The sequence below is a fragment of the Sus scrofa genome, chromosome 7 (genome assembly GCF_000003025.6).
Source record: "Sus scrofa isolate TJ Tabasco breed Duroc chromosome 7, Sscrofa11.1, whole genome shotgun sequence".
In the NCBI taxonomy this organism is placed as follows: domain Eukaryota; kingdom Metazoa; phylum Chordata; class Mammalia; order Artiodactyla; family Suidae; genus Sus; species Sus scrofa.
Window position 1 is genome coordinate 15,342,882 of NC_010449.5, and position 27,852 is coordinate 15,370,733.

Sequence of the window (27,852 nt, forward strand, 5' to 3'; positions counted from 1 at the left end):
TGGCACAGGAAATAATCCAATACCCGGTAATACATAAAGCTAAATGATGGAGCCAGCCAAGTATAACTGAAAAGGCCAACATTCAACAAGTGATTATTAAACACCTACCTAGGCCAAACACTAGTCATACAAAGAATTTACCGCCCTGTCTACCAAGGGCTCAGAGTCACGTCAGAAATACCAACAAGTACACAAGCTCCATTTAGGGCGCAGAGCAATGAGAGACATTTTACTGTGAGAGCACAGTAAAGGGGCATCCAGAACAGATTGGGCTTTGGGAAAGGCATAGGAAAGGTGGTTCTCCTGAGCACCACTCCTCTCTGGCACTACCATGACCGCAGAGATGGAAAAATGATCCGGAAAGAGCCTGACCCCTATCAGCCTTGCACAGAGGAGATGCAGGTTGAGGGTGCAAGGGCCCTACCCCAGCTTCTCAGGCAAACCAGGTTGGTACATGGATGGCACATGAATGGTACTAAAGACTCCTGGCCAAGCCTGTCAACCAAGCCATCCTGTGATTAAGCCCCACTCATATTATAGAGTGAATATTTCCCCCAATTTCCTTGACCATTTGTCTTGATCTATTTGTACAATATCTTCCCATGTAAATACTTATGCAAACTTTAAATGTAAAATACATGCTGTTAGTAATTTCCCACAAAGTTTCAAAATAGGAACTGCCTGACAGGATTATGGGGCATCCTCTATTCATTTTGTTGGAGGATCAGAGGTGAGAATCGGATGGAGAGGCACGGAGGGGGATGCAATGCCAGGACCTGGTAACACTGCCAAAACCACGAATCCACTTTCCCTGGCTGTGGAGGTGGCTGAAGGAAGAAGAGACATTCCAAGACAGAAGGGCAAATCAGACCTTTACAATGGGACTTAGAAAAACTTTTACCAATATTTATTTAGATTTTTAAAAAATTTCTCCTTATAAGGCTTTGGTCATTTCTAAACAAGTTTAGTTATATGTGTGAATGTGTATATTTTTCTTTTAAGAATTGTAGGAGTTCCTGTCGTGGCTCAGTGGTTAACGAATCCGACTAGTAACCACGAGGTTGCAGGTTCGATCCCTGGCCTTGCTCAGTGGGTTAAAGATCCAATGTTGCCTTGAGCTGTGGTGTAGGTCGCAGATGTGGCTGGGATCCCGCATTGCTTTGGCTGTGGCGTGGGCCGGTGGCTACAGCTCTGATTCAACCCCTAGCCTGGGAACCTCCATATGCCCTGGGTGCAGCCCTCAAAAGAAAAAAAAAAAAAAAAGAATTGTAAAGCACCGAGATGATTGATAGTGCATTGTATGAAGACCCTTGGGTAATGGTACTTGGCTGCCATGTTTTAGCCTTTGCAAATACAATGACTATTTGGAGATATTCATTATGCCTACCTCTGTGCCTGGCTTTGTGCTGGATACTGTAGGGCTGTGGAAAACAAGATGTGTCTTCTGAGCAGCTTATGTTCAGAGGCTGACAATGGAGATCTCACCTACAATTGAAAAATCTTTGAGCAGGTATATAAATCAAATGATGAAAAAGAATAACACTCTGAACCAGCATGGGGTAAATGCTGCATATAAATCTTTGCATTACTGCAAACCTCGAAGGTACTGCAACTACCCTCAGGTGCTTTGGAACCATTCCAAAATGCATAGTTTAGTTAAATGTGCCTATCCAGATGTGGAGATAAAATTAAGGCCTTTCTTGGATTCCATACTGGAGAACTCCATACACATCTCTGCAGGACTGAGTCACTTCCTAAAGTGTTTAGTGTGAAGCGCCTGGGAGAGAATTTCAGAGAAGTTGGAAATGGTTAGAAACTTAGAAAAGAAGTATTACAAGGAAGAATGACTCGATAAGACCATTCTACTTATAGAGGAGAGCTAAGTGAAAGTAAAATCTCTTCTCAGGTGGATTTAAACTAAAACCTCTGTAAGGCCCTTAGAAGCCAGAGGGAAGCAGATGTAGGAATAAGTAACTTGAAATGAGCTAGTGGGAAGGACCAAGGCATGAATCCAATTTTATACTTGATCTCATGGTAAATTGGAATGGACCCTCAAATCTCTAGTACTTTTTCCCAGAAATTTGAAGAATTTGGCTAATACTTGCTCCATTTTGCCACTGTACACTGCCAGAAGGCAGATAAGATACTGGGTTTCATCCAGCATTGCCGTTCAAGTTCTCTGGGATGCAAGTAACAAAAACTGACTTTAGCTGAAACGTAATTTACTTGAAGGGGCTGAGGTAATTTGTTGAATGCAAAAGAAACTGAAGTAACCAAACCAAACTAAACAATTTTGGGGAAGGGCAAACCCCGCAAACTTTATCTCCAAGGCCCTGACATCAAGATGACTCAAGTCTTCTGTTTTCAGGTATGTCTCTCTTCCAGGGAGAGAGAATCTGTTGGTCTATGAGCAGCCTTGCATTAATTATGAGGCCAAGAGCAGGAACAGGGACACAGTATACAAAGAACAGCTGGACATTGACTCCTACGTTTTAAGGGTATTTGCTAGAGTAGAGGGGTCTCCTGTAAGACATCCCCAGAGAGATCTACTGCTCCTTAAGAGGAGCTGTGAGTTACAACAGAAAATGGTGAGGAGTTATTTCCAAACTCTGTGGGTGAAGTTAAGGGTGGGGGGGGGGGAAAAGAGTAACAAGTGTTTAGGTTTAGTCTAAGGGAAAGTATTGTGAAGGAGAAAATTGTTAAATGTGGGATATATTACCCTCAAAAAACAACTATAAAAATAGGAGCTCGGAGTTCCCGTCATGGCGCAGCAGAAGCAAATCCAACTAGGAACCGTGAGGTTGCAGGTTCGATCCCTGGCCTCCATCAGTGGGTTAAGGATCTGGCATTGCTGTGAGCTGTGGTGTAGGTAGTAGATGCAGCTCGGGTCTAGCATTGCTGTGGCTCTGGTGTAGGCCGGCGGCTACAGCTCTGATTAGACCCCTAGCCTGGGGACCTCCATATGCCGCAGGTGCAGCCCTAAAAAAGACGAAAAGATTTGAAAAAAGAAGAAGAAGAAGAAGGAGAAGGAGAAGAAGAAGCTGATCATGCTTAGAAATAGGATATATTTCCTTCTGCCAAAAATGGCTAAGTTGTGATTCTCTCCAGAAGACAAGGTGATATCCCGAGGTTCCTCTAGTACTAAGATTTTATGGTAAAATGTTACCCTATAGCAGATGAGCATTTATCAAATTGTGTCCCTTAGATATTAATCATTACATGTTCTATGAATTACAGAGTTCCAATTTCAATCAAGTGTGCAAACTACTAAGTCAAAGTTCACATTTGCTATTGTTGTTTATGTTTATTTCCCTTTTTGCTATAAAATTTCTCTCAATATTAATACATACCATAACACTCCAAAGGGGGAATAAGATTATAACTTTGAAGGTAGAAAAGACTTTTAGGTGGGGTTTGTGGTATTTGTTAGGCAGCCTATCCAGAGTACTGCTTCAAGACCCTAATATAGTCTAAGAGTTATAGTTAGCTTCCCCAGGACTTGAGATCAGCTGACATTGGAAGGATGTAGAGGCATTGGAGATAGCTAGGTAAAAGAAGAAAGATATGGAAGATAAAACATTTCATGTGCTTGTGACAGCCTTTTGGAAGTTTCCAGAGCAGGATACAGCTTTAGGCATTAATATTACTGAAGGAAACCTAGTGGAGCCAGAGTGTATAAAAGGCAATAAACAGAGGTCAGAAAGGACTTTTGGGCACCAATTAAGTAATTTCTATTGCTTCCTAAAGTCGGTAGGAAATCACTAGTGGATTCTACTCATGAGAGTGACCCAGGTCCTCAGAGTCTTGCTCTATTGGTCTTTGTACTTTTCCTCATAGATGTTGTGATCTTATAGCATCCGTAATCTCTAAATTCATTGCTAGAATCTTTTCAGAAAAAGTGAGCTATTCTAAAAGTTAGTTTGACCGACTATCTTAGTTGCAGGCTGAGACAAAGTAAGGGACTGACTCCCACATCTGGCAGTTTAACCTCTCAGGGGCAATATTCAGCACTGAAAATCTGAAAGTCTTTCTTCTAAAATCAGGAACAATACAAGGAATGTGATGTTAGCTGTGGGTTTGTCATGGGCTTCTACCATGTTTAGGTATGTTCCCTGTATTCCAATTTTGATGAGAGTGTTTAATCATCAGTGGGTGTTGAATTATGTCAAATGCTTCTTCTGTGTTTATTGAGATGATAATGTGATTTTTATCATTCCTTTTGTCATATGTGGTGTATCACATTAATTGATTTGTGAATATTGAACCATCCTTGCATCCCTGTAATAAATCACACTTGGTAATGGTTTATGATCCTTTTTGTATATTGCTGAATTTTGTTTGTGAATATTTTGTTGAGGATTTTTCCCACTATATTTATTGGAGATATCAGCCTATAATTTTCTTGTTTTGTGGTGTTTTTGTCTGGTTTTGATATCAGGTACTGTTAGAAATGTTACAAATGTTAGGAAGCTAAACAAACAAAAGTACATTTCTAAACTCTTGCAACAAGATCTGTTCATGGTCTGTGTCCTGTCATTTAAATGCATCAGCAACAGATTTGGCAGAAGAAGTAAGCCATGAAAAGCCATGCTGGCAGGGGGCTGGGGAAAGGCAAATGAAGGCCACTGGGTTTGTTAGCTCTTCTTGCAAGCATGACTACAGAGACATTTGCTCCTTTTGTGGTTGAGGTCCTAGTAAGGGTTCTACTATCTCTAACATCGTAGGAACCTCATAATGAGTAACAAGAGGAGGCAGTAGTAAGATTTCCACTAGAGCCATACAGTAGGAGATTGGTTAATATTTCTGGCTGCTGTAATTCCTGATGGCCTCGTCCTGGCTTGTTTACTTGTCCCTCTTAAAGTTTCTGTAAACTACTTATTAACCTTTAAAAAGTCTTTTCTTCTTAAGCCAGCTAGAGATGATCCTGTTTCTTGCAATTAACTGAGTAATACAGGACTCCTGTACTATACCCTTCTTGTTCACTATACTTTTCCTTCATGGTATATATCACAACTGCAGTTAAATAATTGTTTGGTTTTAGTGTATATCTGCCATCCCCATTGAGTGATAACTAGTTCTTGTGGGCAGAACTTTGTAGTATTTTTAGTACCTATCACCGTACTTGACATGTAATAGGTGCTCAATAAGTATTGGTGAACAAATGAGTGAAGGAATGAATGAATGGGCTCTTTGTCCCAGCTCTACCCCTTACTATCAATTTTACCTTGAGTAACTCAGTTCCCCTACCCGAGCCTCAGGGTTCTGTAGAGTTATTGCTCCAATTCATTGTGTAGATTAAATAGGAGAAGATATTTGGAAATATTTTATGAATATTTTATTCAAATATCAATGGTTATTATTCTGGGCTACCAAGAAACAAAGAGTAAAGAAGACAAACATAACCTAATAATTTTTTTCAGTCCAACTATAATCTTTTATTTTCTTAATATTACAAGTTTATGCAAGTCCATATGACTACTGTTCAAATTCCAGAGTCATCCTAAGAGCTCCCAGGTGTACAGCACTCTAATATAAACATTAGAGAGTGATATTAAATTATAGCAAGGACATGGGACTTCTCTTTATAGCAACCAGAGGTCAAATAAACATCTCTTGGGATACATGGAGATTCTTCTCTTGGAAGATTCCTAAAAGGGTTTAGGGACATAAATGCTTATACAAAACAGAATAAGGACTCAGAATATATAAGTAGAATTATACTACTCTTTGGAACCCAGGCTTCATAATTCAAGTAATACTTAATCTTGAAGTAAGAGCAGCAATAAAAACTCTCCTACTCCTTTTTCTTTTTTTTTTAATTCTTTTTTTTTTTTTTTTTTTTTGCCTGCCATATTCACCAGGTTGCATTATGTAGGGCAAAGTGCAAGGAGGCATCAATCTGTGTTTCTGGAGGATGGAGCTGGACTTATTGATTTTTCTCTCATATTTTTCCCATGAAAATAATTTCAGGGTCTGCTTTGACCCAAATCCCCTGTTGACCTGCTTTGAGGGCTAGGTAAGAGAACTGAGGACTGAGAGTAATAAAGGCAAACTGTCTTCATTTGTAAGAGGGAAAGAAAAAACATAGCTGCAAAGGAAAATTGAACAGGCTTATAAGGTAATTAGCCATTTTCAAATGCAGCAATGGGCAAAGGAAACAAAATGTAGAACATGTATTAAAAGTCAAGCCGATGGTTTAGAAAATACAGCTGTAGGATCACACAGATTTTGACCATCCAAACCAAATTCAATTATCATGTCTGTGCTGCTTTCCTATTTCCGCCACTGAAAGGCTATTATTAGGTGCTCGCTCTCTTTTCTACATCTCCAAGTATTGCCTTCGTAAAACATTCCAAAAAGTAAACATTAGCTTTAGGCCATTTGATTACTGGTTTCCCAGAACGCTGTGTTCTGTCCTGTTTCTCTCCATATTCCTTTAATATTAAAAATAGGAAATGACGGAAGGCAGTTGAATGGCTCTGCCTTGGAGGCTGTTCCCCCAGCCAGCCTCTCAAGCATTGTTGGGTCCTTACCCTCGAAAGCCCATTTCATCCTTATTACATAGACAGCCTTATGCCAAGGAGACAAAAAAAAAAAAAAAAAAAAAAAAAAAACCCAGAAACTAAACATTTCTTTCCTCTCTACCAATTATTAATTTTTTCGAAGTGCTTCTTGCTTTGTTTAACAAGCCTCCTTAGCTGCAGCTCATTTTAAGTAAGGCTCATTTTATTTTTCATCCTAGATTAGCATCTGAATTGGGAGGAGAGCTGGCTAGGGATGTGTCTTTGAACAGGTGAGATAAACAGAACCTGGGATAAGAAGAAGGCACTTACCTACACAGCCCTCCGTAATCAGCACCAAAAAGTGATCTGGGCTGATAGAGGTACCAGTTATGTTTACCACAGATGACACTCTTATTCACATGCTACTTCCTTCAAGCGCTGAGCTGACCCAGGGGAAATGATGTGTGACACCCCTTGTAGTAGGAACCATTCCCGGGAGTCTCAATGGGCAGAGACTCAGTTAGGAGGCAGAACTGTCTATTTCTTTGGCAGTGAAGATGGATACCAGATGAACATAGGAACTTGTGTTTGCACAAGAATTCCTCCTATACTCTTTAAAAGCAACATGGAACAAAGTTTGTCCATGTTTATTTTCCCTCATCACATAGTTCTCGAGCAAAATATAGAGCAAGGTGTGAAAAATAAATGGTCATAGAGTTAAGCCCAGAAAGAACTTAATCTTAAAACCAATTCATTTGAACATAAATTTAAATACCATTTCAGAAAATCTTAAGTCGTATATCACTTCGTGTTTTTTTCAGGCTTCAGTAACATTCACAGGTACATTTGTACACAGTTTTCAGGCTTCAGTAACATTCACAGGTACATTTGTACACCGCTACATTTGTTGGACATGGATGACTTTGTATTTTTCTTCCAAAGTGTATAATTATTTTCATAAATTATGTGTCACCATTATCCATGAACTTATTTGTGATACTATGTAAAATACATGCTTTCATTTCTTTAATCACTCAGCAAATATTTATGAGTGCCTCTAGATACTGGAGACCTATATGTAACCACGAAGAAAATTCTGAAGGATCACACACTAGGGTTGTTTTTCAATAGTCTTCAAGCCAAAACCTGTTTATATTTCAGTTATTTTGCAAAGTTGGACTTCCACATCACTAAATTGAGAGTTTTTTCCCTAAAAAAAAAAAAGTAGTCATAAAGTACAAAATCTCTTTTCACTTATATGAGCCTTAACTTCATTTAAGTAAAATGAGGAAGGGGTAATAAATGTGATATCTAAACTCCCTGCTTTCACTGGAATTCTATGGTCTAGATTTAAGGAAATAGGAGGAACATAACATGCATTGTGTCATCAAACAACTTATGATTGCCCTTAAGAATTATGATGCTTTCTCTAATTCATCAGTGACAATTAAGTAAGAACATAGACTTTATGTCTTGTAGCCCCAGTAAGCAGTTAGCTGAGCGTCTGTGTCCTCAGAAACTGAGACCAGGAATTTAGGAACTGGGAACAAAGCGGCAGATATAAGGAGTGCAATTTACATTTCTGTTTCCTTTACTATGATAAGGGAAGACCAAGAACGGCTTTGAGAATACTAGGAAAATCCCGTTATTTGATCCAAAGAGAAGAGTGAAACATGTTACCTCTTTAATAAAGGTCATTTTAGGAGTTCCCATCATGGCTCAGTGGAAACGAATCTGACTCGCATCCACGAGGACGTAGGTTCATTTCCTGGCTTTGATCAGTGGGTTAAGGATCCGGCATTGCCCTGAGATGTGGTGCAGGTTGCAGATGCGGCTTGGATCCAGTGGTTGCTATGGCTGTGGTGCAGGCCGGCAGTTACAGCTCCAATTCGACCCCTAGCCTGGGAACATCCATATACTGAGGGTGCAGCCCTAAAAATAAAAAATTTATTTTATTTTCATTCCAGCCACCTATTAATCCAAATCTTTTAAAAAATGTACTTGGCACTAGTGATTTCTGTCTGAGCCCATTGCCGTTCTGACTTCCCACTGAGATCGGCAAGCGATCAAGAGCTTGATAATTCCAAATGGTGTTTACACAAGACCCCTTCCTTCCTCCCATGATGTGTAAAATGCTCTTTTGGGAAGACCGGAGAATATAGACTGCAGGACCCTGCTTACTCCAGAGAAACTGTCTCTGAAAACTTTTGACAACCAGTGGGGTTGCATGTCTGTCTCTGTTGAAATGAGCTCATCACAATATTTTTGTGACTTTCAACTCATTGTTCAATCAATTCTCAAGTGTGGTAATGTTTTAACCAAAAACAAAACACTTTATGACACAAATATTGTTATTAAAGTCACAAGTTTGGCTATATCCTTTTTGGAAAAAAATCATTTAGAACAAGGCATTTTTTTTTTAAAGGGGAGCACAGTCTTTATGATATTTGTTTGCTGAAATTGATGTAAATGGAATAATAAACAGACCCAAGTTATGGTGAGAAGGACACATTTCCCCTCTTTACTTTCATAGATCTGCTTCTTCAGTAAATGCTTTTCTGGTCTGGCTCAGAGGATTTTATTTTATTGACTGCTAGTTTAAAAGATACAGTACTTCTAGTCTACCTGACATTTTATTGACCAAAATTATCTGGTAAATGGCACTTCTGAGTTTACCAGGAAAATGGTAGTTGATACTAAGGATGATAGAGAGAGAATAGAGGGTGATAAGTCAAAAACTCAGATGGCAACCCAAGGATGCTCTGAGTCAGGAGATGTCAGAAAGAGACACTTCTTTTTGAAGAGAAGAAAACTCTCTTCATTTGTCCATATTGAGGTTTTCATATCATAGGACTTCAGAGTGTGATTTTGAGTCATTTTCCATGCTGAAATTCAAGTGCCCTGTTAATTGTTACGAGCAAGCGAAAATTCAGAGTATATGAGAAATGATAGCCTATTGGAGAGAACATGTGTGCGAGACAGGCAATGAGGAATTGCCAGGGCAAATGGGCTTCAAAGGGGTGGTTCTAAAAGACCTCTAGGAATGAGGAGTTGGAGAGGAAGGAAAGTTTCATTGCTTCTGTTCCAGCGTAAACTAAAGTTCCCTGGAATGCAGAAAGTGCTGTGATGTGTGCCAAGTACAGGCAGAGAATTCGGTGAGCCGCCGCCATTCCACGGAAATGGCCTAGAGATGACTCAGCGCCCTGTGTTCCTAAACCAGCCGTAGAGTCTTAATTGGGCTTCCCGACAGAAGAAGGGAAGATGGATTGAGCCAAGCACATAGGTTATTCAATTTGGCGGTAAATGATGACTCATTCTAGATTGGGAAATTGACATTCAGGCACAGATTCATCTCATGCCAGTTGGATGACCACTGATGGACGCAGGGACTTGACTCTGACTCCTGTCATGCCATGAGGTCCAGCCTAAATCATTGGTGACTCCCTAATGGACTTACAGTGTTGCCACCAACGCACTGCAAGCCTTTGAAGTCATTATCTGAGAAAGATTACTGCCATGTGCTGTGGGTGCAGCCCCCAAAAGACAAAAAATAAATAACAGTAATAAGAACAATACTAAATATAATAGTTAAGTCAGTTATTACTACAGTTATTGCCTAGTGTCATGCACTCTTAAGCTTTTTTTTTTGTCTTTTTGCTATTTCTTGGGCCGCTCCCACGGCATATGGAGGTTCCCAGGCTAGGGGTCTAATCGGAGCTGTAGCCATCGGCCTACGCCAGAGCCACAGCAACTCGGGATCCGAGCCGCGTCTGCAACCTACACCACAGCTCACGGCAACGCGGGATCGTTAACCCACTGAGCAAGGTCAGGGACCGAACCCTCAACCTCATGGTTCCTAGTCGGATTCGTTAACCATTGCGCCACGACGGGAACTCCTTTTTAAGCTTTTTTTGTGTGCTATTTTTTAAAATCCTCCCTGTATCCCTCAGAGTATCCCTTTTTTTACAGATTAGACAGTGGAGGCACAAAGAGGTTAAATAAATTGCCCAGGATCACACAGCTGGTAAAAGGCATGGTCAAGATTTGAACCCTGGTGCTTCCAGTCTTCGGTCCATCTTCTTTATCACCAGACAAAAGCTCTCTCTTAATTAAATACATCATTGAGTCACAGTGCCACTTTCCAGCCAAGCTAGACAAGAGCGTTACTAATGTAAATAAGATTTCCCTGTTCATAATAGCGTTCCCTAGCATGCCTTCGCCCTTTTTTGATTTTGGTATTCAGGGCTGTATCTTTTTTCACGACTCCAGTGTGTCTGAGGTCAGAGTTTTCACATGTGGTACAAACACTCTTTCCCAGACCAACCTCTTAACTCCCAACCACAAGTTTACTATGAGTAATTAAATACTCTGCAAAGCAAAGATTACAGTTGGGCCAGAGAAAGCAGGGGAGGGGCAGGACCCGGCTGCAATTCTCCTTTGTTTTTCAGCGTGGAGACTGAAACTACACAGCCGGCAACTTTCACCTCTTATATCGGTTTTCTCCTTTGCCCATTATTGACCCTGGGAGTGTTCAACAAAAACTTTTCTTCCTTGCTGCTCTTGAAGCAAACACACAATTAAAACACAGGTGTGTTTGTCTCACTGGAATCTTTGCCATGGAAATTCGAAGGTATTACCCAGGGAGAGTCGGGTAACCTCCCTGTGCCACTGAATGAGAGAGATGGGAAGCTCTAAAGCAAGACACTAATCTCAGAGCGTGACCTGAAACAATGCATTCTGCATGGCTCACAAGGGGCACCTGCATGGCGGAGTGTGTGAAACAGGTGCTCCAACCGGAGGCATTACCTAAAATTAAAGGGGTAGATGTTTCCAAAGGGGATGCCTGAGGGCGTCAGGCCAAGCCACAGCAGTGGAGACCCCAATGTGTTTAGACAGTAATAACACTAGGTTGGTGAGAGAGGGATGGGAGCAGGACACCAGCTAGTCTGAAAGGACTGGACATCTTCCACAGTGCACTCTTTATTCAGTCACTTATTTATTCATAAAATATATTTTTATTAACTATGTTCCAGGCACTGAACAACACAGGAGCTAACCCCTGATCTCAGTGAATGTGTAGCCTGGCTCAGGAACCTAGGTTGACCAGAATTCAAATTCCAAATAGCAAGCCCACCTGGGCAAAATGGAAAGAGAGCAACAGTGATATGGACAAGGTGACAGTGTTGGGTGGAAAGAGGTCAGAGCATGCTCTAAAATAGCTAGCCTATCACCTAACAGCAGAGGCTGCTCCTCAAACAACAGGCCCTACACTGTCATCCCAGACTCAGCTTCCTCCTGTGGGGCAGTCAAGGCTCCATAGACCTTGAGACTAGATCAAAGATGGTCCCACACTTGCAGGTAAACTCCCTACTGATCCAGGGACAAGGGAGTTGGGGTTGGCAGGCAGTGCTGTTGGTGCATTTGAAATTCCCATAAGACAAGTGTAATCTTGGCATCAGATTAACTTTTCTTTAAATGCTCATCTCTTACTGATGTTAATATAAGCTCGAATTCTCTGAGGGTACAGCAGGTCATGGCAGAGAAAGAGGGTCCAGATGAATGCTGCATGAGGAGAAAAATTGGAAAATTAACACACCTAACATTCAACTAGTAATGAATTAGTAGAAAATTAAAGGTTAGTTATGCTAAACACATATTCATTGTCGTGTATGATAGATGGATGGATAGATAGATAGATAATGCACCTATAAGTGTATACAATAAATAGAGAAAGACACAAAGATGCAGATATCTAGTCTCCAAATAGATGCGGCTTCTGCTCTGAGCTTGACAACTCTTTCTGGCATGTGACAGACCATAGAAAGCTATTTAACCTCTTAACAAACTAAATTTTTGCCCATTTTACATACAAAGCAATTTATTCTTTAATAGCGTTAATTTGCCCATCAGAGATCTGCTGGGAGGATTAGATAGTTGCCGTATGTTAAGCAAGTAGCACAATACTTGGCACATAATAAGTGCTCAATAAATGTGAGGCAGTTTTCTTTTTTACTCTTATTTTTATTAGAATATAGTCGATTTACAGTGTTGTGTCAATTTCTGCTGTACAGCATAGTGACCAAGTCATACACACACACACACACACACACACACACACACACACACACACAGTTTTTTTCATGCTGTCTTCCATCAGGTTCTATCCCAAGAGACTGGATATTGTGCTCTGTGCTATACAGTAATACCTCACTGCCTGTCCATTCTAAATGTAATAGTTTGCATCTACCAACCCCAAACTCCCTGTCCATCCACTTCCTCCCCCTCCCCCTTGGCAACCACAAGTCTGCTCTCTATGTCCTGAGTCTCTATGTCTCTCTGTTCTGTTTTGTATATAGGGTCATTTGTGGCGAGGTATTGTTTTAATTACTCAGTCCTCTCAGCCAGTAACAATGAACTTGGAGAGATTTGGCCACTCAGAATCACTGATCTCCAACTTCGCACTTTATTAGGCAATGTAAAACCCACCTCAGAAGCAGATAGAGGACTTTGCTTAGGCCTGGGTTCCTTTTGCATGTATGGCACAGCTCTAAGGATGAGCTCAGGTGCCGTGTGTGACTTGGGGATCTGTGGGAAGCAGGAAGATTACTGTGCTCATCTGGAGATGCCAGTGACTTATAGGATCAACAATACATGCCCAGACAAATGGTATTAAACTGAACGCTTGAATTATCCTGATACAAGAGCCTGGGTACAGGAGTATCTCATATCCTAAATGCTTATTGGATTTCCATGCTCACCTTAGCTGAACTGTATGGAGAACTACCTGATACCTGTGAGGTAAAGGCCAGCTAGGTAAAGAGCTTGGTGGCTGCAAATAAGAACCTCAGCCCAAATATTGAATAGGAAGGGCTACAAAATTGTATGAACCCAGGACTCAGATTTTTTATATCAGAATTGTTTTTCCCTGAGGTTTGTTATAATTACCCCCTTCATCCTGACTTTTATTCCCATGTGGAATAACAGTGAAGAGTTATTTTAAAGCTGTTCAGGTTGCCCATCTATCCTCCTACCTTGAAATATCATGCATACACCTTGTTCTTCCTTGTAAAGTGCAAACCTGCTGCCCTTATTTCCTTGCATTGTGCTCATCAGAAATGCTTAGCTGCTTTCCTGCTCAGATGCTGAATTAATAAATTACAAATGCCTGTTATCAAAGATTTGGTGGTTTCGACAAGTGATTTAGTTGATCACAAATGCAAGGTTGTGTTAGGGAGAACCTGTGTTTTTGGGATATAGAAGGTAGATCCGCCCTGAATCTGAAAAATAAACAGGCAAGTTTGATGAGCTGAAATTCATGGCAGAGCTTCTTAATATTTCCTGAGGTTCTAATCAAAGGAGCATCTTAACTGGTCCCGGAGGGAAATGGAAGATGAAAGGCGCTGACATTGATGGCCACTGTACCTTGCTTCATCACAACTTTTTTTTTTCCTCCTTCCTTTTGCCTGTTTCTAAAAATATCTGGGCAGGTAAGAATTAGTAGTAGGATGTTATTTAGTCAAAAGCAAAAACCCACTGCATAATGCACCATATCTTTAAAATTTTTTAACATCTATTAAATTAAAATCAAGGAAATTGACATAGATAGGATGAAAGAAGATACAGCACCTCTAGCTTATGCCAACTAAAAATAAGAATTATTAATGAAGCTCGGCTTTCTTCTGCTGTGCACATTAATTATTTATGATAATAATACTCTGCACTGCCATATTAAAGAATTTTCTTCACCCAGCTTCCCAGAAAACTCTATCTTCTAGGAAAAAAAAAAATGAAGCTCAACGTGTTAAGCCCACAAAAGAATACATTCCTCTCAGTGTATTTATTATACAGGAAGATGAATATAGTCTTGGGTTATTAAACTGGAATGAAAAACACATCTTATTAGAACTTACATGGTGATTTTTATTCTCACTAGTTTCATATAAACTTAATGATGCAGACTGCATTTTTATGCTCATCTATTTTAAAATGGTGCCTGGAGCAAAAAAAGCTTCCATTAATGCCAGTTTGGTATTTCAAATACAATTTGATGTAATTTACTTCAAATATATGTGAACAGAGAAGGATAATGCCAAGTGCATTTTCTTGATTCAGATGTGGGTTAGCTCATGGCAATGATTTGTTAACCTTAAGTTTTTTTTTTTTGCAAAAAAAGAACACTGCTTTGGTTATAAAATACAAAAAGAAAAAAGAAAAAGAAAAATGATACATTTCTAATAGTTTTAGGGATGGAGGAAGAAAAGTGGTAGGTTTTATGAGAAAAGACTGGTTTAACTTTATCCTAAGCATTAATATTTATCACCTATAAGTGAATTATAATGCATTTCCCTCCAATGATTTGCTGAACTATCTAAACCCATTGTTTTCTTATATTCGTATATTATAAATTATCTTCATGTGTTTGTCAACATGAAATCATCCAATTTAGAGAGATTTGATATATTTTAAGCTTGGCTGATAGGTATTAAATAACTGCTTAGATTTCCCAGTCTTTACATTTTCCTCTCAATGATGTTTAGAACCGTATTTTTAAAGCACTTAAAAAAATAGAGTTTAGATATTACTGACTTAGCAGTTACTTCTAGAAATAAGGCAAGACTGATTTTTCTTGTGTGAATCTCAGAGGGGAGTTCAGGTCACTTTCTTTTTTCTCGTGATCCGTGTGTTTTCACATCTGTTCTCCACTACTCTGTTGATGCTGGGTCTGCCTCCACATGAGGGGTGGCCGGCGCGTCTGTTGGAAATGCCAAGGCATGTGGAAGTGCCGCTGCTGGGCAGGGTCCCTCCCCTACAGTGGCACTCTCTAATAAGATTAGGAGCGCCTGCTAATGTGAAAGATGGAATCTTCTCTGGTAGCATTTAAAAAACAAATAGTGGGCCATGCTGTTGCATCTTTGCTCTGCTTCCTGTTTGCAATTGGTTTTTAAAGGACCAACAATCATTGATTTTGAGCTCTAAAATGTCCCCTTTACTGAAACACTCTGTGCTAAAAGGTGTGGGTCCCAGTCTTAGAATCTCTGTTAATTTCCAGCCCCGTGGCACATCCCTGTGACACACAGAAATGGAGCCTCTTTAAACCAAGGTTGCATTTTCCCTTTCTTGTGGCTTGGGAAGGGGGTGGGGCACAGTGAGGAGGACAGGAGGGGAGACGTGCCAGGCCTCCAAGGGCAGGGAATGTGGACAGCTGCCCTCACTCTTCCCTTCCTCATTTCTGCAGAGAAGCAGCCTTGCTAGGAAGTGGCTGAGATTGCTTGGGGAAGGGGGCACATACCCTGTCTCCCCAGGGTGCTGAGGAAATGACAGGAGAGGGACCTGCTGGGGGTGAATGAAACCCAGAGAAGTCTGGTGGCTTCTCTCTCAGAACCTCTGAAACACAGTCCCTGCAGATGGGATGCTTCTCAGGCCCACAACCTAAAGTATGAGGTCCATCACCTCACCGTCGACAATGAGGCTCTCTGAGAACAGGGTGTAATTTCCTAATGGGTGAGAGATTGGGAGAAAGATACCGATTAGGGATAATTAGGAATACTGACCAGCATCAGTTTACCTTTTCTCAGGCTAGAGTTGGGAATGGGGGTGGAGAGCAGAAGAGAGGCTCCACTGGAGACAGAGAGAGAGAGAGCAGGGAGAGGGTCAGCCTTTACATTTCACGAGTGTGTCAGCATCCAGCAAGTGTTCCTCCTTTGCTGCCCCGAAGGGCACTTCTTAAGAAAATTAAACAAGCCTATATTTAGGAAGATCCACATCTGTGTGTGTCTATGCCAACACCCACCTGCCTCTGATTTGCAGGTGGTCTCTGCTGTCCCTTTGTCCTTGGATAGAAAAAAAAGTTTTCTTAAAGTTCTGCCAAAACCTGAAGAATTATTTAATGAGGTGTGTTTTTGTTTTTTTGTTTTTGTTTTTAAAGCTGTATGGTTTTCACCTTCAAACTAGAAACAAGAAAAAAATCAGTAACTGTGTCCAAAATCTGGGTCTTCGTCTGACCCCAGTAAGAAACAGACCTGGAAGGATTCCAGAAATGGCAAGTAAGTTGCCATATTCCTGTTCATCTTCCCTTCTCCTCATTAACTGTGAGATAACGACATTGAGGCTCAGCAAGTTCAAAGTAGTGTCTCTAAAAGCCTAAGAGACATTTTTCATATTATAACCCAGGACACGGACCTGGAAACACACAACTGAAACAACTAAACCTGAAAACAATACCCGCCCTTCCTATAGTTAGAAATATGCTGATATTTGCTATTGTATTCGATTTCAATTTGAAGAATTAAAATGAAGGACTAAATTAATCGCACATCCCACTACTGGGTCATATGTTTAAAAACCATGGGATGAAAAGACCAACCTCAGGCCAGTAGGATTTTCCAGAGTCCCAGTCCTGTATTTGATTGCCTTGTCATGCGGAAGGAAAGTGTCATTGACTGACTGTCAAAGATACCTCTGAGAGAGGAAATTGCCTCTCTTTCTCTACTTTCAATGGGAAGGGGAAAGCAGAGCATGGAAGGAGGTAGAAACAAAAAGACAGCTATTTTGGATGAGGGAAGGTCAGGAATTTGGGCTGGAAAAAAATGGAAATGGGAGCCTGATAACATGGGAAGTGACTGGAGCCTGAGGAGACGAGTGTCTAAAGGACCTTCAAGAACAGGAATGGTCAACCCCGCCCGTATACTTGAACCACAGTAAAGTCTGACAATCAAACAGCCCTTGTGCTGGCTGGAAAATGAAGGACCCCAAGGAGTGGAATGGAATGCAAGCTCTCCCACACTCACCCGCTGATGACCCAAGTGCACAGGAAGCGGAAGCCTACTGAGGGGTCAACGTCCAGCCCTTCTAGAAAGTGACCACTGACAACCCAAGTAGTTCTCTGTGTTTAGGAGAAGCAGAACAGGAAGAAATTGGCACTTTGACTATGATGTGGCCTTGGTAAGCACGCTGATTCTCTTAGTGAGAATTCTGCCATCTATTTATTTAAATAATGAGGGGCTTATGTATTTTATTTTATTTCTTCTTTGTGTGGTTGCCATACATTATAAATCAAAACTTCCTGTCCTGGGAGTTCCCGTCATGGCGCAGCGGAAATGAATCTGACTAGTATCCATGAGGATGTGGGTTTACTCCCTGGCCCCACTCAGTGGGTTACAGATCTGGAATTGCCCTTGAGCTGTGGTGTAGGTCACAGACATGGCTCAGATCCCACATTGCTGTGGCTGTGGCATAGGCCAGCAGCTGTAGCCCTGATTTGACCTCTAGCATGGGAACTTCCATATGCTGCACCTGCAGCCCTAAAAAGCAAAAAACAAGCAAACAAAACAACTCCTGTCTTTAACCCAATTGAAACATTCTTTATTCCAGTAACTGTCTATTTTGCATTTTGGTATCAAGCAAGTCATTTTTACTTCATTTCTTTTATTTCATTGTGATATAATTGACATATAACATTGTATAGATTTAAGGTGTACAATGTGATGGTCTGATATATGTTTATATTATGAAACAATTATTCAAGGTTAGTTACCCCATCCATCATCTCACATAGTTATAATGCTTTGTGTATGTGTGTGGTGAGAATTTTCAAGATCTCCTCTCTTAGCAACATTTAAGTATACAATACAAATTGTTAACTATAGTCACCGTGCTGTCAATTACATCCCCAAACTTACTCATCCTATAACTAGAAGTTAGTACCTTTTGACCATGTTCACCCATTTCCCTCATCCGACACCACCCACCTCCTGCCCCTGGGAACTACAGATCTGTTCCCTGTTTCTACGAGTTCAGTTTTTTTTAGGTTTCACATATAGAGGAGAGCAAATAGTATTTGTAGTCTTCTGTCGAACATATTTTACTTAGCAAGATACCTCAAGTTTCACCCATGTTGTTGCAAATGACAAGCTTTCCTTCTCTTTTAATGGCTGGATAATATTTAACTGTGCGTTAAAATACTCCATTGCTTATACATATGGCGATATCACATCCTCTTTATCCATTCATCTGTCAATAAATACTTAAACTATTTCCATGTCTTGGCTATTGTAAATAATGCTGCAGGAGTTCCCATTGTGGCTTAGCACGTTAAGAACCCAACTGGTATCCATGAGGATGCAGGTTGGATCCCTGACCTCGCTCAGTGGGTTAAGGATCTGGCATTGCTGCAGCAGACACAGCTCAGATCTGGCGTTGCTTTGGCTGTGACATAGACCAGCTGCAGCTCTGATTTGACCTCTAGGCTGGGAACTTCCATATTTTGCAGGTGCAGCCCTAAAATAATAATAATGATAACAATAATAATAATAATAATGCAGTGAACAGCAAGGGTGCAGATCTCTCTTCAGTATAGTGACTTCATTTCCTTCAGATATAAACCTAAAAGTAAGTTTGCTGAATCATATGGTCATTCCATTTTTGATTTTGGGGGAATCTCCATACTGTTTTCTATAGTGACTCAACCATTTTATATCTACATCAATAGGGCACAAGGGTTTCCTTTTCTCTACATCTTCTCCAGCACTTGTTATCATTTGTCTTTTTTATAATTTGCATTTGCCTGATAATTGGTGATGCTGAGCAACTTTTCATGTACCTGTTGCTGGCCACTTGAATATCTCCTTTGGGAAATTATCTCTTCAGGTCCTTTGTCCATTTTTTAATTGGATTATTTGTTATTTTGCTATTATATGGCATTCTTATTTATTTAGAATATTAGTCCTTTATCAGATATAAATTTTTCTCCCATTCTATAAGTTGACTTTTCATTTTGTTGGTCGTTTATTCTGCTGTGCAGAAGCTTTTCAGTTTGATATAGTCCCACTTGTCTGTTTTTGCTTTTTTTTTTTTGCCTTTTCAATAAATATGTATTGAGCATGTCCTGGCTGTTGGGCACTCTTCTAGGGGTGGCAGAGATAAACAAGGTCTAGTTTTTAACACTAACTGATGATTGTATTCTAGCAGAAAAGACCTGTTTAAATATCTAAACTACTAAAAAGTGAAATTAATTGCCAGAATCATTGTGCTGCCAAGGTTCAAGGAAGAACAGGTTGTTTTTCACCTTTGAGAAAAGTGAGTGATCAGGAAAGACTTTATAAAGGACTGGAGACATTATGATAGGATATTTGGCATTCAAAGACTAAGGGATAAGATAGAAATAAGCATTGGCCAGGGAATTAAAGCAAAAACATGGAATCATTGTGATACGATATAAAATTGCTTTTTCATCTTTGTTACCCCAAAGCCTGCCCCCCCAAAGGCACTCAATAGATTATTTTTGAATGAATTAATGAATAAAAGTTTGGGACCTGACCTCAGGACATCATTCATGACAGGCTTAGATGCTCAGACTTTATCCTGTAGGTTTTTGGTACAGCACAGGACTAGAGTCATGCTTTAAGAAGATGAATTAAGCAGACTTGGGAAAACAAGAGGGAGAATTAGGAAGTTGGAGGCTAGTATCATAATTCACTGGATTTTTACCAGGGGTAAAACAATAAGAACAAAAGGGTAAAGGATGGATTAAAAATAATTTCTGAGGTAGAATTATCAGACATTATAAATATATAGATGTGAGGAGCAAGAGGAAGAAAGAAGTCTTAGATTTTGAGCTTAAGTGACTTTTTTTGTTTGTTTTCTTTTTTTTTGTCTTTTGTGGTTTTAGGGCTGCACACGCAGCATACAGAGATTCCCAAGCTAGGGGTCGAATTGGAACTGTAGATGCTGGCCTATGCCACAGCAACACGGGATCTGAGCCGTGCCGTGTCTTCAACCTATACCACAGCTCACAGCAATGCCAGATCCTTAAACCGCTGAGTGAGACCAGGGATTGACCCTATGTCCTCATGAATACTAGTCAGGTTTGTTAACACTGAGCCACGGCTGGAACTCCTTAAGTGACTGTTAAAGGGGGAATGTCCACTGGAGAAGTTAGTTTGATATTTTAGATACAATATAGGGACTATGGCTGCACATATTCATAACGATATAGAATAGCAAAGTCCTACAGCACTGTTTCCCTAGGTATATTTCCCTTCCTGTATAACTTCTGATTATCTATCTGTGGGAAAAAATAACTTTGAATGTTCTCCCAGGAGAGAGTGATAGGTTTACACTGATTTATCCAATAATTCCTGTATACTTACCTATTCAAAGTAACTAGAATTCAGGGTGTAGTCTGAGCCTTTCAGTAAGCAGAGTTAATTAGCCCACATAGAGAAAGAATTCTAAACCCTAACTTCTTTGTCCCCAGATAGACCAGCCACAGTCTAGTGTTAAGATTCCAAAACAGATGAAAGGAAAGTAAAAAAGTTACTGAAACTTACTGAATCAGATCTAATCTGTTAACTAATTATTTCACCTAGTTTGATAGAATTTTCTTTCGCTGGTGATTTGACCTCCTAAATCTGAATTCTCATCAGAATTATCTGCAGAGGTTTTTAGAACTGTAGACTCCCTGGCACCACTCCTGGGATTTATTTAGGTCTAGGGTAGAACTCAGGAATCTGCGGGAAGAGACAGCTTCTTCAACAGTCCTTCATTCAACATAGTACTAAGTTAATTTTGCACACCTGACTTTGCAGTAGTTCTTTACCAAGCATACTTTTATATACTCTTTTTTTACACACCATCTAAATATGCTCTGAATGGAACAGAGTAATATTTGCTACTGTAAGCAGGCTTGTTGAGATAACTGGGTTATGTAGAGTGACATCAGAGGTAATGTTAATTACCCCATTGGCCCACTGACCCAACTGAACACTGAAATCAAGTTTCCATTTTTGCTTTTGCTAAGAACTTTCCCACTCAGGACTTGTGTGATTAGTTATTTTTGTTCTTGTTACAGGTGTTTTTTTTTTTTAATTCAAATTACAAATTGTACATTTACTACAGCTAAATTGTATTGTGTTGGATTTGACTCAGAGTAAATTGATTCCCTCTGTATCCATTGAATTTGTGAGATCACCAGGCTTTTCATCATTTGCAGACTTGATAAGGATACCTTTATGCTCATGCAAGTTTTTAATTAAAAATGTGGAAGAGAACAGCGTGTGCAACAGCATCCAATGGGCATATCTCTAGAACTCTTCTTTTTCTCTGTTTGTTTTTTAGGTCCATACTGTCAGCATATGGAGGTTCCCAGGCAAGGGGTCAAATCGGAGCTACAGCTGCCAGTGTACCACAGCTCATGGTAACACCAGATCCTTAACCCACTGAGTGAGGCCAGGGATTGAACCTGCAACCTCATGGTTCCTAGCTGGATTCGTTTCCACTGCACCACAATGGGAACTCCTAGAAATCTTTATCTAGAGTTCTATCAAGCCTTTAGCCAGCACCTTTTGGAAGCTAACATTCTACGAGAAAATCTGTCTTGGAGCTAGTAGATAACTTTCTCTTGAAGAACCCTTGCTCCATCCTGCTGGTGATTATGTTTGCAAACAATTGTTTTTGTATTCAAATCTCAACTCTGATCTGAGTTTTCAGTCACAAGGACTTGTTCTTTCCAGGGTTGGTGCCAACTCTCTTTAGTTCAAACATATTTTCATAGACATTCTGTCCAGCTTTTTTGGGAGTTGACTCGAGTAGAGGTACAGATGGTGCCCATGCAACAGTATTTTCTTTGTGTGAAACCATCACACCTGTCCAGAGATCATACCCCAAACCTTGACCTGGTCAGGGCCATGCTCCATCGATTGAACTGGAATTCATCCCTGCAAACAAAAGACTTGAGGAACCATGTGTTTTGTTTCACTGCCAATCTCAGTCGATGCTAAGAAAGAATTCCAGGTTTATTGATGTTTACCTCTTACCACAATGAACTCTAACCATTCCATCCATTTTCATGGATTATTGCTGAGCATTTCTAGTATTGTTAATAAAACAATAATGAATGAAAAGAAATGAATATAGAGAGAGCCTATTGATTTGCTCTCTGACAGAAACAATTATTTTTTAAGCCTGTGATTTAGATAAGGCATTTGGCTCTCTGGCCAGATTCGGTCCATTTTTGTAAGGTTCATGAGCTAAGAATGGTTTTCAGATAGTTCTTATATAGGGACCTACACAGTAATACAGGAATTCTGACTTTTTTTTCCCTTAGCCTTGAAAAACCTATGTATTTACTATTTGGTCCTTTTTTTTTTTTTTTTTTTTTTTTGCTTTTTAGTGCCACACCCCTGGCATATGGAAGTTCCCAGGCTAGGGGTCAAAATGGAGTTATAGCTGCCGGCCTACACCACAGCTCATGGCAATGCTGGATCCATGACCCACTGAATGAGGCCAGGGATTGAACCCGCATCCTCATGGAAATTATGTCAAATTTGTTTCTGCTGTGCCACAACAGGAAAAAGTCTTTTACAAAAAAAAGTTTGCTGTTTCTAATTTAGAATACCCAAACTAATCATGAAACTGTCACAAACCCACTGAAGTTTATTGATAATTTACTTTTTACCTTAAAAAAAAAAAGTACCGAGTTAGTACATCTTGCCTCCTTGCCACTGATCAATGTGTTGAAAGCAACCCAATACATTTAGGTCTCTTTAGGGGGTATAAAGAGATGCAAAACCATAGGGCATCAGAAATCTGAGGTCTCTGCCTCCTGGTTCTGTGAACACCTCTGTTGAGCATTCATTTGATGTAAATTAGTCAACAAAACAAATGAGAGATCTCGCCATAAAACAGCACCTTTTCTCCATGGTTACCGAGAAAAAGTCTCCAAAGAGGCTAATCAGCTATATTAACATGAAGATGACACAAATCATGATGTAAATAAGCAAAAGGAAAGAAGCAAAAAAAGTTTTTTAAGAAAAAGCTTCCTCTTTCCCCATGATAATTCAGCATATCTTTCCAAGCTTCTTAACTCTATAAAGTATAATGTGAGGAAAAACACAGAAGCTGTGAAATAGGAGATTATATAAATAAAAATAGAAGACAGTCTCCTAATCTCATGTTTCCTATACATGTTTGCCAACCATTCAAGGATGTGGAAGCCCAAGTTGCTGTCGGATGCTTAGCTGGAGGTTGAGGGTGAAAAGCACGCAGGTCACCCTCGACGGTGCTGTTGTGGAGTTAGTGTTAAGGCTAGTTGCTGTCAGATCCACTGATTTGGGACTCATCTTTCAATAAAGTATATATGCTGATGAAAAGCTGCTTTCGTTGCAGAGAGACTGCTAATTGTTTGATTATACAGGTCTCCACATTAATGAAGCACTATTCCATGGGTTTGGAGCATGGCGTGCAACCAAATTACCACCCCAGCACTCATGCTGTGAAATCTGATTATTCATTAGCCAGTCAGTGAGTGGTACCAACATCTTTTCTTTTTTCAAATCATCAAATGAGAATGACTGCTGTTTACCCCTCCCCCCAACACACACACTTTAAGAATATGAGAATTTAAATTTGTTGCGTTGCTGGGGAAGGAGAGCAGCAGAGATAGGGTTTCTGTAAGAGTTGTTTCACATGTTTAATGCAATGTACATTATGACAAGGAAGGAGCCATAAGGATTGGCATTTCCAGCAAAAATGGATTGCTGCTCACATCATCCTGCTTTACATGCACTCAGTCCTAGGCCTCCTTGAAACAAGATCTCAACCCCCTAAGTGTGGTAGCTTGAATGATCTGGAATTTTACCATCTCAGAACTTCCTGATGAGACTCACTATAAGGCAAGTGTGCAAAGTAAAAATGGGGAAGGAGTTCTTTTGCGTGTGTGTATGTGTGTGTGTGTGTGCATGTATTCTATGTCTGTTTGTTCTTTTGTTTATTATAAGTACTTTTATCCCCACAAAGAAAAACAGAATAACCACAAGAGGACAGTCACAATTACCAGATTAATTTATTAAAGTCTCTTCAGATTTTTCATAAGTGAACAAAATGCTTATTTCTTTGAAAATGCCAATAAGATCTTTTATTTATTTATTTATTTATTTTTACTATGCCCATTCTGTCTAAAGCCAAGACTGATAGAAATTCAGTGTGTCAGGTTAAAAGAATCCACTTCATGTATTTCAATGCCAATATCAAAAGTCAGAGGAAGAATTCAGTGATGATCGCTCTATTTATAACTCAAGCTGGACTGGGTTTCCAAAACAAATGATAGGAATCCCTTCTTCTATACCAAGGAAAGATACTGACACTTTGGCAAATGGGATTATCTCTAATGAGATTACACTCAAAAATGATTAAGATGTGAATTGACACTCCCTGTGAGAGACAAAGAGGTTCAGAAAGAAGCAGAAACAGAAGTGAGTAAAGTGTCAGAGGGAGAGCTATTCCCAAGAAAAGATACTCTTTTCTCAAAGACCCAAAAAGGACTATGGACCAACCTTGTTTTCTAAACCTGTCCACACAAAAATCAAAGCTTGGGATTATCATTAAGAGGATCTCCAAAGTGAAAGGAAATGAACACAAAACCTGTTCTAGACCATTTTTAAGAACAGAACATTTAGAATAACCCCTTCCGGTTTGGGGAAGCATCCCCTCCAATAACTTTTGTTTATAATACCTCCAATGTGTACACTGCTCTGAAGAAAAGCCTTTCCAAGTGTTTCCCTGTATTGAATCGTGTTCTTTTATTGTTAATGGAAACGTAGAAATGCTGAAGCCAGTGTGCCCATTGACGGATGGAGAAACTGAGGTTCAGGAGGCTCAGGGACTTGCCTGGGGCCCTACAGTTATTTCATGGCTTTGACAGCTAGGACTAGAGCACAGGTGCTCAATGAAAGGCTGGTGAGGTAATAAGTAGAACAGGGACAAGATAATGAAAGCATGTCAGACCCACAGAAGGAAAGACATAGATGAGAAAGAATGGCTAAGGGAATATTATCTGTTGTGAAAAACTCTTTTAAAGTGAAAACAAAACAATATGTCCATCATTTAGCTCCAGCAACTCCTCTGAGGCCACCATAGAATACTGTATATCTCTGTGTTACCTTGAGCATTTCATCTGCACCAGATCCCAAAGGCCATGGATCAGTTCTAGAAGAAACGGACCCATCCCCCTTTAGGCACCCAATAAGCTGGAGTTGGGGGAGGGGAATTTCTAAGAATTACTTTAGTTTCTTTTCTTATTTTGCTATGCGACCTGTAGTAACACTTTTATTGAAAGGTATAAATTAGGTGTAATAATACTTACCTGTCTCACTAAGGTGTTGTGAAATGTCACTAATTAATGTTTATAAAGCACCTAGAGATTTTCAAATGAAAAGTTCCACATACAATAATTATGAGTATTAGCATTATTGTTAACATGCAACATTAGTTACCAGCTTTGTAATCATTCATGCTCTACATTTTTTGCTAGGAAAGACACTCCCAGTATATCTTGTCTGTGTTCTCTCTCTTTCTGGTGTTCTTTTTTTATGCAGCTGGTCTTCATGGGGATTTTCAGGTAGACTAGTACATGAATCAAGAAACCTTCCAACAAGACACACTGTTATAATTTCAGATGGATTTTCCCCTAATTAAATTATTTCCAGGAAATCCTCAGATCAACCATATTATAAATAAGAATAACATAGTGGCTTTAGAACTGGTTTGGATCACGGTTCCCTCTAATTATCTAATAAAAGCTATGATACTGCCTTCTGGAAAATTCCATTCAGACATTTTACAATCAATTTCAAAGTGTTTATGGACCTCTGAATGAAGGGACTGTTTCGTTATCACCTGCTATAGACCAGACACTGTTCTAGGCACTTAGGAAACATCAGTGAATAAATTACACAGAGATTCCTGGTCTGCTTGATCTTACATGGGTGAGAGAAAACAGATAATGCAAAATAAATATAATAAATAATTAAAGTTTACTATGTTTTCTACATTATATGCAATAAAGAAAATATAGAGCAGGCCAAGAGGAATAGACAGCATGCGATGGGGATTCTCTTTACAGCTTAAAATAGAGTAGTCTGATTGAGAAAGTTGAATTTTGAACAATGATTTGAGGAAAGTAAATGAATTTGCCAAGTGTATGACTGCTGGAAAAATTTTCAGGGAAAAGGAAAGAGCCCGTATGAAAGCCCTAAACTGGGCCAGCGTGCTGGGGCGAGCCAAGCCAGTAAGCAAGGGAAGATGCAATAGCAGAGGACATCATTATTGCAATAGTGGTGGTTTTAAGCAGGATGGGAGCAATAGGGGCAATGTGGTCAGATTCCGGTTAGATTTGAAGGAAGAGTCTACAGGATGTTCTGACAGTTTGGACGTAGAGCATGAAAGAAGGGGTGGTGTGAGGAGATCAAAACTGATTCTGAATATTTTGATCTGAGCAGCTGGGAAATGGAGCAAGTTTGGGGGTAATCCCATTCAAGGACCCCTGCACCACTTCTGTCCTCCAGGGTTAAGAACTCTGGGCCAGGAGCATTCCATTTCTAAATCTCTCTCTCTCTATTAATTGAAGTATATTTGGTTTACAATATTATACTCCTTTCTGGTATACAATGTAGTGATTCAGTATTTTTATAGATTATACTCCACTTAAGGTTATTACAAAACAATGGCTATGTTTCCCTGTGCTATACAGTATATCCTTGTGGCTTATCTATTTTATGTTTAGCAGTTTGTATCTCTTAATCACCTACCCCTGTCTTGCCCCTCCCTGCTTCCTTATTCCCACTGGTAACCACTAGATTGTTATCTGTGAGTCTGTTTCTTTGCTGTTATATACATTTGTTTGTTTTGTTTTTGGGATTCCACATACAAGTGGTAACGTGGAATGTTTGTCTTTCCCTGTCTGACTTATTTCACAAAGTATAATATTCTCTAAATCCATCCACATTATTGAAATAGCTAGATTTCACTCTTTGTGGCTGAGTAGTATTCCACATCATCTTTATCCATTCATCTGTCAACCGACCATTAGCTTGCTCTCACAAGTTGGCTATTGTAAATTGTACTGCTATGCACATTGGGGTACATGTATCTTTTTTAATTCATGTTTTTATTTTCTTTGGATATATACCAGGAGTATAATTTCGGGATCATATGATAGTTCTACTTTTAGTTTTTTGAGGAACCTCCATATTTCTTTCCATAGTGGCTGCCCCAGTTTACAGTCTCACCAACAATGCTTACAGGTTCCCTTTTAGCAGTGCTTCTCTTTTGTTTGCTACTGAACTGTTAGAACCTAAAACATTACCTGACACACGTAACAGGTTCAGTAAATATTTATTGAAAAAATAAAAAAGTCCAACAATGGAGAGACAAGCCTTCCCAGAAACGCCCAATCATTCTTCCAACATCACCTCCTTAATATTTCTAGGATTTAGATTAAGGGTGAATTTGTAGGGTTTTAGCTACAGTATTACTTTTCCTCGATCCTATTCCCTGCCATGCCAGCTTTATTATT

The 27,852-nt window shown here is 39.8% G+C and overlaps 1 long non-coding RNA gene across 2 annotated transcripts in view; it reads left to right on the plus strand.

Annotated features, from left to right (window-relative positions):
- Positions 1-27,852, plus strand: part of LOC110261794 — a 92,305-nt gene that overhangs the window by 36,774 nt on the left and 27,679 nt on the right. The window lies entirely within an intron of this gene.